The sequence below is a fragment of the Nymphaea colorata genome, chromosome 8 (assembly GCF_008831285.2).
Source record: "Nymphaea colorata isolate Beijing-Zhang1983 chromosome 8, ASM883128v2, whole genome shotgun sequence".
In the NCBI taxonomy this organism is placed as follows: Eukaryota; Viridiplantae; Streptophyta; class Magnoliopsida; order Nymphaeales; family Nymphaeaceae; genus Nymphaea; species Nymphaea colorata.
Window position 1 is genome coordinate 2,098,512 of NC_045145.1, and position 11,168 is coordinate 2,109,679.

The 11,168-nt window shown below is 35.5% G+C and overlaps 1 long non-coding RNA gene across 5 annotated transcripts; it reads right to left on the reverse strand.

Moving 5' to 3' along the window:
- Nucleotides 1–4,666: 4,666 nt before the first annotated feature.
- LOC116258384 (uncharacterized) lies at nt 4,667–7,704 on the reverse strand. Of its 5 annotated transcripts, none has more exons than XR_007574032.1 (6): nt 7,335–7,704; nt 6,611–6,904; nt 6,378–6,450; nt 6,038–6,185; nt 4,976–5,213; nt 4,667–4,846 (listed from the first exon to the last, which is right to left on the reverse strand). It is a non-coding gene; the product is annotated as an uncharacterized LOC116258384 (long non-coding RNA). The 5 variants fall into 5 exon arrangements; XR_007574033.1 differs by having other exon boundaries at nt 6,611–6,918; XR_004173703.2 differs by having other exon boundaries at nt 6,628–7,702.
- Nucleotides 7,705–11,168: the final 3,464 nt, after the last annotated feature.

Below are 11,168 nucleotides of genomic sequence, written 5' to 3' on the forward strand. Positions count from 1 at the left end.
AGTTAAAATCATAGCTCAAATGCATATTTCAACATAACTCAATGAGTCCATGAACAACAAAAATTAATCACAGCAACTAGGATAATTTCAATAACTTGCAAAAAGTTACCTAGACTGAACAGTACAACCTAACCAACAAATTGTGATTAACAACACTACATACAGTGTAAATAATGAATTATGAAATAACACGTGCTACTTCCAACTTATTTGCGGTCTCAAATCATTATTATTTCAAATCAATTAATTGTCGATAGAATATAACTAAAAGTCAAGATCTTGAGGTTATGATACCTGCGATGCTACTTCAGCACCAAAAGGAGAACGAAGTTCCATAATGCGACAAGAAATCTTTAGCAAGGAGAATAGCAACCGCATGACTCCCCCCTTCTATGGTCAACATTAGAAGATTCATAAATGCAATTCTCTCATCAACCCATTTAAGAACATCCTTGTACAACATTCTGCCAACAAGGGGCCAAGCAAAGATTGCTAACATAAAAGTATGAAATAATCACATGCTGCTTTTATAGCTTCCATCACCAAATTTATCTTTCACAATCTCCATCATCTTATGAACTAAAATCATGCTTCCTACTGGATCCTTCACATGAAACGAGCAGCACTATAACCATCTATCTGGCCATTCCTCTGTATTGTGATCATACCTCCATCCAGCAGCTTTCCCAATACTCAGACTATATTGAAGCTGTTGGTATGACGTAGCACCTCGAGCATGAGCTTCTGATTCGCAGTTTGCAGAACAACCATTAGGGTCCGTCTCAACGACCTTCTTATGGTTTTTTTATTATAGAAGAACTACCAAAGGCAAAGATGGAAGATGACGATGACCGCAACCACCACTGATTCCATCAGTTTTTGTTGTTCTTCCTTGAACAAAACCAGCTTGAGGATAGTTGATCCACACACAAGTGAAGGCAATGAAATGAAAACCAAACAACTAAGACAATTAAGATGGAATTATGGTTCTGGTTTAATCTTCTATCCTGAAAGCATGTCTCTCTTAAGATAGAGGAGATGATGGGCTGGGTATATGAGAGGTTTTGTGTATTCAATTAATGTACTAGTAGCTTGGTAATGAAAGGGCAATATATACAAGACCAAAGAGGGATTGGGTTAGTTTCTCCTACCTCAGAAAACCAAGAAATATAACAAGAGATGTCAAGATTTAGTTTGAAATAGTTCATAAATCATCCATCAACTCATAAGCTTGAGTGCTTGTGTTGTGCAAATAATATGTCTTTCATTTACTCGCAGTACTGTACAAGCATCAAGATCCATTTCACAAATTGTTGTGAATCTCTAGAAGGATCTCTCTCAATTTCCAAAATATGAACATAATGGAATGGTCCTCAACATCTCAGGAATCAAAAGAGGAGTAGAATTGACTCCAAAATTACACATCTGCAAAAGACTGTCGCATTCAATTTCGCAAGTTCAGCCATCATGCCTTTCATTCCTTGACAGATACCTTTTGTTTTTTTTTCCTTTGTTTTTTTTTTTCGTTCCTTCTTTTGCATTGGCTTTTTGCCTTTTGATTCATTTTTCAGGCCAACCTTCACCTTTGAGGAATACCTCACCACCCTAAAGGCTACTGCGAAGCTCCACCACTTTGGTGGTTATATGTAGTTTTGTGACGTATCCAACCCGCTTTACCTTACGGGCTTTCAACGATCCAAAAGTTCATAAGTCGTAATGTTCACGGCATAAACATAAATCACCTATATACCTACCCGGTACTCTCGATTACCGATCTAGAGGAACAACTACACAAGCCCCGAGCCCATCTCTCAACTCTCATTTTGCTACCTGTCAAGGTTTTACAGAGCATTGTGGCTTCTCTCTTAGAGTATTTTCTTGCTAAATCCTTGTAGATGCTTAATCAGCAGAGTCAATAGCATCTCCTATTCTTGACTTTCTCAGCTTCATAGGATTTTTTCCTCATTGTTCATACTCAAGATTTTTCGAGTTTTCCTCTTCCATTGATTGACGACAAAAATTTGAAATTTTCTCCGAGTACTCGAGGAGGTACTAAAAATAAAATGAAGTCATATCATTGTGTGAAAAAACGCTTGTAAAATGTTTTTAAGCAAAATGGAAAAGTTTTTTTTTTAGAAATGATCTTGACATCAAATGAAATATCTCAGTGGAGGTAGAAACTCTTCCCTCTCTAAAGAGAAGGGTGCTTGCAAAACCAAATGGATTGACTAGGTAAAAAAATGAACTTCATCAATTCTCTTACGGGTAGTGACAAAAGGTGACAGGTAACATGCTGGATCAGATAAGAAGTTATCTTTCAGATCCAAACGGACAGAGATTTAAATGCAGATGCCTGAACCTAAACAAAATCTAATAACCAATCTATCAAATTTGAATATGATCCCAAGTACATTTGATGCTCTAACTAAGGCTTTCCATTGAACAAAAACGTGCTCCCATAAATGATATCTAATTTTGACAAAGAATTCCGTTGATCAAATATTAATGAGAACAAATGAAAAACAGTCAACGATATCAAGCAATGAGAACAGAATTAGATGCCAAACATGTTTGGCTCTTCCGAGAGACCTATTGTGATACCTTGGTATATGTATAACTATAAATTTTATATATACATATGCGTATATGTATTATTTATTATGTTATCTACATGTATACACATATTTTATGAATACATATGTATACGTATGTACATGTTAGTTGTTACTTATACGTACGTATATGTATACATATACATATATGATATATGTGTACTGTAAAATATATTATACGTATACATATTATATGCACATATATAAGTGCCATATATATGTCTACTATATAGAATATGTATACATATATACGTTAAACTTACCACACACACACATACACACACACACACACACATACACACACACACACACATATATATATACATAAATATATATATATATATATATAATATATGTTACATATACATGTATATACTATATTACATATATACATATATCATTATGCATAATATACACAATTTATATATGCATGTGTATATACTATTTCAATAATAAATATATCTATACAATTATATATATATATATATATATACACACACACAATTATATATAACATTATACATCTATAACATATAACATAAATATACTTTTGTATAGTCTATAACTTGTATTCTACATTATACCATATATATGTATACGTTATACTATGTAGACATAAGATATATACATATAACGTTATATGTATACATATATGTTATACATATTCTTTGTGCATGTATATTGCATAGATATATAATGTGTATATGGATATCTATTTTAATATAATATTAATATACATATGTTAATATTATGAGTATACATATGCATGACATATTACAGTACATCACATATACACATTAATATATAGTACAACATATTATATATGAATATACGTTACATATTTTCCAGAATTTCTACCATATATATGTATATGTTATACTATGTAGACATAAGATATATACATATAAAGTTATATGTATACATATATGTTATACATATTATATGTGCATGTATATTGTATAGATATATAATGTGTATATGGATATATATTTAATATAATATTATATATGTTAACAAATTAATATAATATTAATATACATATGTTAATATTATGAGTATACATACGCATTACATATTACAGTACATAAGATATACACAATAATATATAGTACAACATATTATATATGTGTATATACGTTACATATTTTTTAGAATTTCACTATTGGATTTGAACCATCAGCCCCAACATCAACTTGAATGCATGAATAGGGACATGGGAGGAGACATAAATTATTTTTGAGGTGAGGAAGGATGGAGGGGGCATAAACCATTGTTACACAAGTATTGAAACTTTTAAGAATCCAAGGGGGCCTTGGCTGAAATAAGAACTCTAATACATAAAAAAAAATTAACTGCAGCTAGAATGACATTGAAATAGCACACGTACACGCATATTCATGACTAGACTTGATAAGATTTCATTTATCAAGGAATCCGGTAAAGTCATTGAAAAATGAAAACCCAACAACTAAATCAACAAAGCTCCTAAGCAACCCATGACACAATGAAAGTGAGAACTAAACAGAACGAGCGTAATGCTGGAAAACCACTAAAGCAGAATATAAAAGAGAAGACTGAACTACTATAAAATCAAACCAACATTTGCCCGACTCAACAAAATTAAAATAAATCATACTGAATATGCTCCTACTGAAAACTAATCAAACCAATGACTTTAACCTATGTTGGATATTTACAATACCTAAGACATCCATTCAACTAACACAAGAAGAAATTGAATACTAACTTGGTCAAAAATCATGAAGGACCTAGTTATTGAAGACATGGCTGGATAGTTGGTGATGATTGAGAATACCTCCACCCTTGGACGCTCATTTTTGCTATTAAGATAAGCACACACTAGCCAAGGGGGAGAAGGGTGAATGAGAAAAGTTAAAAAGGAGAATGAGAATGCAGTGGAGGGTAGACAAGAAGAAGATTGATCCACGGTGGAGATTGGTTACTGGTTAGGCTAGAGATACGGGGTGTTCCACCCCCTTTGATGTTGGATAATAAAAGAAAACGTTTGAAAAACCAGTTCTAGGACCTAAACAAAAAAAAAAATCATGTCATTGACATCATATAGAACCATTTGAAGCATCATATAGTCCATAATACTTGTACATTTGATTCCTCTTGTGTAATCCATTTTATAGAAAAGCCTTCGGCAATTTGAAGGAACATGGATCACCACTGCCTTCGGGTTCCCATAGATGTCAATTTGGCTTTAATGCCTAAAATGAGAAAAAGAAAACATCAATTAGCGTAAGAGTGCTACCAAGAACATAGACACTAAAGCGACATTAAATCCCTTTTGTTAAAAGACTTTCATCAAGCATATAAAACAAACATGAAGTCCTTACACAGCTGAGTTGATGAACCGATCCTTCATATCATTTTTCAGTTCCTGGTTGGTGTTCTCAAGGTCAGAAAAAGCCAGCAAGGTGAGAAATGTTTACTGTTGATGAATATTATACTTCAACTTATGCTTTAAAGTAGCTACACAGCTCAAATTCTTAACCCGTGCAACTATCTCCTCAAACATAGAAGGATCAGCGCCCTTGTCTTCCTGAATTTTCCTCCTTGTTGTATACATTATGACTGCAATTAACCATTCAATTCAAAACATTGGGATGGAAGCTAAAATGAAAACAGAAGATAAATGCCCTAAAAACCAATGATTTTCAAGATAAAAGTCACTTCAAATTCAAATGGGAACACCAATGTGTTTACTTCTCCAATGCTAAAAGTAAAAAAGCAGAATCCACTGCAAGGCACCAAAAGTTAACACGTTCTTTATATTCTTCAGCATTCCATTCAAATGGCATGGGATGAGAAATAACATGTAAAACAAGATGAAACCCACCCACTCTAATTTCACATGTTTACATATGTAAGAGTTAATGTGCTCCAATCACTACTACCAACCTTCAGCCCTTGCCTTTGCTATATCCTTGAGATGACTAGTGTGTGATGTGCTGTTGGATTGTGCACTCATTTTTGTCTGATCCTAGCAAATGGCCAAATGTATCAAATTGTGCAAACTGAATACCGATTCATTTTGATTCTCCCACAAACGTGTAAACCTAGAAACTCATATTGGCTTTTATTTTGATGTGCCAAATTTCACAGGCACAGACAGCAAATGCAAATCATAATTTATTTACAATACTTCTTCAGGTAACTTATTGTTAACAAGAAGCCTAGGTTCCTCTAGGAGCAGAAGAATTTTGAATAGAACCGAAAGAGAGATAAAAGTGTGAAAAAACAACACAAAATCATTCTAAACACAAAGTACTCTCAGCAAAGTAAAATAAACAAGAAACACTATAACTCCACAACTCTCTTGCGAAGACAAATGATAGACCCTATAATTTGAATGAAATAAATAGGCAAAAACAGAGGGGAATGGAAACACAACCGACCTCTGTAACAGAAAACAATCATTATCTGACTAAAAAGATTTTGTTGGTTCAGCAGGCTTGTTCCTCTCTCACCCCATGGAATTCTTCAGACTTCTCCTCTGATGTGGAGTCGGAAGGTCACAATTCTGAAGCAGCTCTGACTGCCTATCTGCAATATGAGGGCCAATTCCTTTACATATGGCCTATAAGTCCCATAGGTACTAAACTTAACAGGTCCCATTCATCTCTATTCTCCTTGGGGATGAAACAAGAGTACTCATGCTGAAGCAAAACAACTGTACATACCATGAAAAAGATGGATCAAGTTGTTCTGAAACAAAAACAGGTGAATGATGGTTACCACTTATCCTACTATTTGATTTCTTATGAACATCATCTCGTAAAAAGTTTTCAAGTATATCCCTCAGGACAGCCTGTAAAAAGGGATAAATCAATCAGCGGCATACAAACATATGTTATGTGAATGTTCTCCATAACCATGCTGTCCTACGTATATGAAGAAAAAAAATTCACAGGTTGAAAAAAGTTGGTCAAATGTGAAATGATGAGATCTTCGTCCATAGACCAAAATACCTCAGGTCCATTCTCACCATAACATGGAAGCACAAAGGAGGGACTGGGAGACTCTCACAGTAACTGCGCGTCACAGCCAAGAAGCTCATGCAAATGCTACCAGAATTCAGGACAATAAAAGCCCGCTTTGGGAATACTTTATGCAAAGCCATATTGCAATTTTGCATTTCAATCGCAACTTTGAAAAGCATTAGTGCCAAAGGTGGATTGCAGAGCGTCCTCCATGGTGTTTCCGGATGCAATAACTGCACACACTATAGCCCCGAAAGATGAACCAGCTAACAGAGTGTTCTCCTGCAGCCATAACCCTAGTTGAGACAAGATCGGATCATGGAGGGGGAAGAAAAAAAAGAAAGAAAGAAGTTCATTATTTAATCGAAGCAAGCACTTCCGAGAACTTATGCAGAATTTGTTCGCAACAAATCATCCGACCAAGAAATCCGTCAGCACTCAATTTGTCGAAGACTCGAAAGAAATTCAGACCTGCGAAGATAAAACTAGGCGGAATTCCCATTTACAATGGGTGCTCCTCCTTGAAAACAGCTAAAACTTTGATGTTCTCACCAAAGTATCAAATTGCTAGGCAATCAGAAAAGCACACGGTTGGGTCTAAGCATGAGTCAGAACACAGGGAATAACGGCATCAAGATCACAGATATAAGCCAATTGCAGTTGCACACGACAGAAGCAACACAGAGCGATAAACTCTTTCCCTCTTCATTACCCGAATGTACCCCTTCTCCAGGAGAAACTGCACGACGCCGAGATGGAAAGGAACCGAAAGCCCCGCAGCGGAGAAGCTGAAGCCGGGGCTCGTAATCTTCGACCGCTCCCTCTCCGCTTCGACGTCCTTCTCGCTCTGCTCCCAGAAGACGGCGGACTCCGCCTCACCGACGATCACGCGAGGCCCATGAAGAAATCGCCGGTAGCGACGGCGAACGACCGACTGGGCAACCTAGTTGTGTGCCTTCTCCTGCACCGTGGCGAATAATCTGAGGGCTTCTTGGTAGTCGGCAGAAGGAAGGGAGGGTTGGCGAAAGGCATCCTGGAGGGTATCATTGTGGAGGAACAGCGTGTGTAATGTGTATTGTAGAGATCCAGGAGAAAACTTGAACGTGGAGGAAATGGCTGCGGTTACATGGACCCGGAACGAAGTTGTAGGTCCATAAAATTGGCGTTAGGTTTAAATGGGTCATACATTTTCAAAAATGATGCTTAATTTTTTTTTTCTCAAAAGCAACGTAACGTAGAGGCACATTATTGCCCTCTTAAAAGTTTTTTATTTTTAAATAGAAACCTTAAATATTTATTCTTAGATATATATAAGTGATATAAATATATATATATATATATATATATATATATATATATATTGGTGGAAGAAAACAAAAAAGAAAGAAAGAAGGAAAATGGAAGGAGGTAAGAAAGTCCGATGGAGAGAGAGAAAAAGTGTTCGCTCTGTGTTAAGCGTCTCTATAAGCTGATTATTAAGTCATTTCTCGCAAGACGTTATGACAGAGACCATTTCGCATGACACGTTGTAACAAAGGTGAAAATGAGTTGTTATACAATTTCGCGACATAGGTGAAAATGATGACATGTGAACAACACTTGCGATGATAGTTTGAAGTTCAAAACATTGTTACATATAATTGCAAAATTTTAAAAAATAAAAAGAAAAATAAGCAAAATTTGTTTTGTTACTGAAAATATATTTGTTGGGTCGTTATTGCATTTTGTTCATGTTTTCTTGTTTTCTCCTTTTTTACTTGCATGTCATCATAAATTCAAATTTAAAATTAGAAAAGGTTTTTTATCATCATTTTGATCATCATCAAAACATTATTTGGATCATTTTATCTTGCTTTAGTGTTTTTTTATTAATTTTTATCATTTATTTTAGTTTTACCTAATTTCAATTTTTTTTCCAAATAAAAATAAATTCTACAAAAGATATCATAAACAACTCCTTAGCACTAGTGCCCACCATCACACACCAATCTATAATTTGTAAACCAAATTCCATCCCGATCTTCAAAACCACCCTAATTCCATCTGCCCAAGCCACAATACATATTTTGCATGTAGACATATTTTGCATGTAGATGAAATATCTTTTCAATAATATGAAACTAATATGCGATACAGCTAGCCGCCATACTTTCAAAGCACTAGAAACATGTTTTACATATGAACAAAAAAATATGCAAAATTATCAGTTGTCTTTTATAAAAAATATATATATTTCACTATAATATCCTGAGACGTATGTTTTACTGCCTCAAGGCTTACTCCCGCATCATCACTTTTAACAATATTGATCTAACTTTGCCTTGTTGCACACATTAAAATTGTCTCGCACACACACATGCTTATGAAGATATGCACGTGATGTCGAACTGCACCCATATCATGCATTTCTCCTTCCTTGTCCAAAGATTGAACCAAATTTAATGGTGCCATGCACTTTATAGGGATTAGTGCTATTGGTGCTTTAAATATGCTATATATTCCTTCTCGACTAGATAGATGTTTCTCGATGAACTTCGATGACACGACCAATGCACCACGGAAAGCGAATTCGATCCCATAACGCATCGCCTTGTTTTCTACAGGCAAGCACTCGCAAGAAAGTGGTTGTTATAAATGTACCTTAAGCTACGGTTATATATATATATATATAAGATTTTGAGCAGTCCAAGTGCAAGGATATGACTGGATTGTGAGGCCTGCTTAGACTTGGTGGAATCCCCCTACTTACATGAAACTATATATATTTTGTTCCAAAGCAAATTGTGTTCCCCCTTATAAAGGGAAAAAAAAAAAGAGTTGTGGCTATAGTGGATAATCTCATTTTAAAACTTAGGTTTTGTACTTAGCTTCAAATTAAAACTCAATTTTTGCAAGAATACCCTTTGACTTTGACTTCAAACAATCTCTCTGTTGAGTGTGTTCAGTTTGACTTGAGCTCATTGGGGTTTTGACCTAGTGGTCTAATTTTAAATTATACTGAGTTATAGATTTTACCATCTATAAATTCAATAATCAAACTTAACTTACACGGATTTAAAAGCCATTGTGTTAAATTAAATTGGAAAGGACTTGTTTTCTAGAGGCAAGCACTCGCTAGGGCCTACATGTGAGTTCCATCTGGTGTTCTAAGTCCAGACCATAAATTTGAATTTCGATTTCAAATGACGATTGTAATTGGTTTTGAGTTAGAAACCTAATTTGGATCCAGTATTACATATTGGATTTGGACGTTGACTTGTAATCTACATTGGGATCTATGTCAAAAATTAAATTCATGTTTTATTTTGAACCCAAATTGTGTTTGTTGTTCAAAATTCACTTTGAAATTGATGTTTTTCATGATCATTTTTGTGAAATTCTCTTGCAAAATTTGGAATTGCCTTTAGCGACAAAATGAAAAATTTTGGGGTGTTAACAAGGTCAACTTGCTAAGAACATATTCTTGCTCTAGGTAGTTTTGATAGTGTCGGTAAGGGCCCACAAAAATTAGTTCCATCTGCTACAACTTCTTCAAAGACCTTTTGACTGTGACGGAAGGGTCTAGTGGCCTCACCCTTGAGCTGGTCAAAGGGTTGGTGGTTTTCTATGTGGACGATTTGAGATTGTTCAGACCATCTCAATAGCGGAAGACCATAAGTTGGTAGTATTCTTCATTGATGGAGCCATTGCTTCAGGGCCAAATGAATTCCCAACATCATTCTTCCAACAGCATTGGGATGTGAAGGGAATGGACTTAGTTATTTTTGTGAGAAGTTTCTCAAGATCAAGAGATTGATGAAGAAGGTCCTCATTATGCTGATCGATGTAGAATTCATGACTATAGGCCCACAACCTTATGCAACTCTTCATACTCTGAATTCATTACCAACCGCATGAAGGGGTCCCTCAAAAAAAAAAAAAAAACCAAACCAAGTAGCTTTTCTCTCAAGGATGTTTGTCCAAGACAATGTTATTCTAGTTCATAAGTCTTATGCACTCAGCTCCAAGCTTACTTAAGGGCCCCCACTTGTCTAAAACTAGATATCTCCAAAGCCCATCAACCAGAGATTCTTGTGTAACTCCTTGCTTCACCTAGGCTTTGGTCGATGATAACTAGATAAAATCTTTACATGCATTCGTACGACAACAGTGGAAATCTTGGTTAACAATATACTAGGGACATTTTTTGACCTGAAGTGCAATCTTAGACAGGGAGAGCCTCTTTCTCTTTACCTATTCGTTACAGTTATTTAGATCCTCTCGAACAATGTTTGGTTCAAAATCTGAAATGGACGCCTCATGATCACTTTCTTATCCTACTAGCAGGTAGATGTCCTAGGATCCCCTCCTTCTGTAGATGATGTCATGGTTCCCTCCAAGATTGACCAATAGTTGACACCAATGATCCATGATTCCCTTGAGGCTTTTAGGGTGCGCTTGGAAAGTGGGTGCAGCCTAGAAGAATATGTGCTATCGTATTTAATGCAGATTACAATCGTACTCTTAATAGGCAGATTAGGCAATTACTGCTTACTTAGGCTACCCT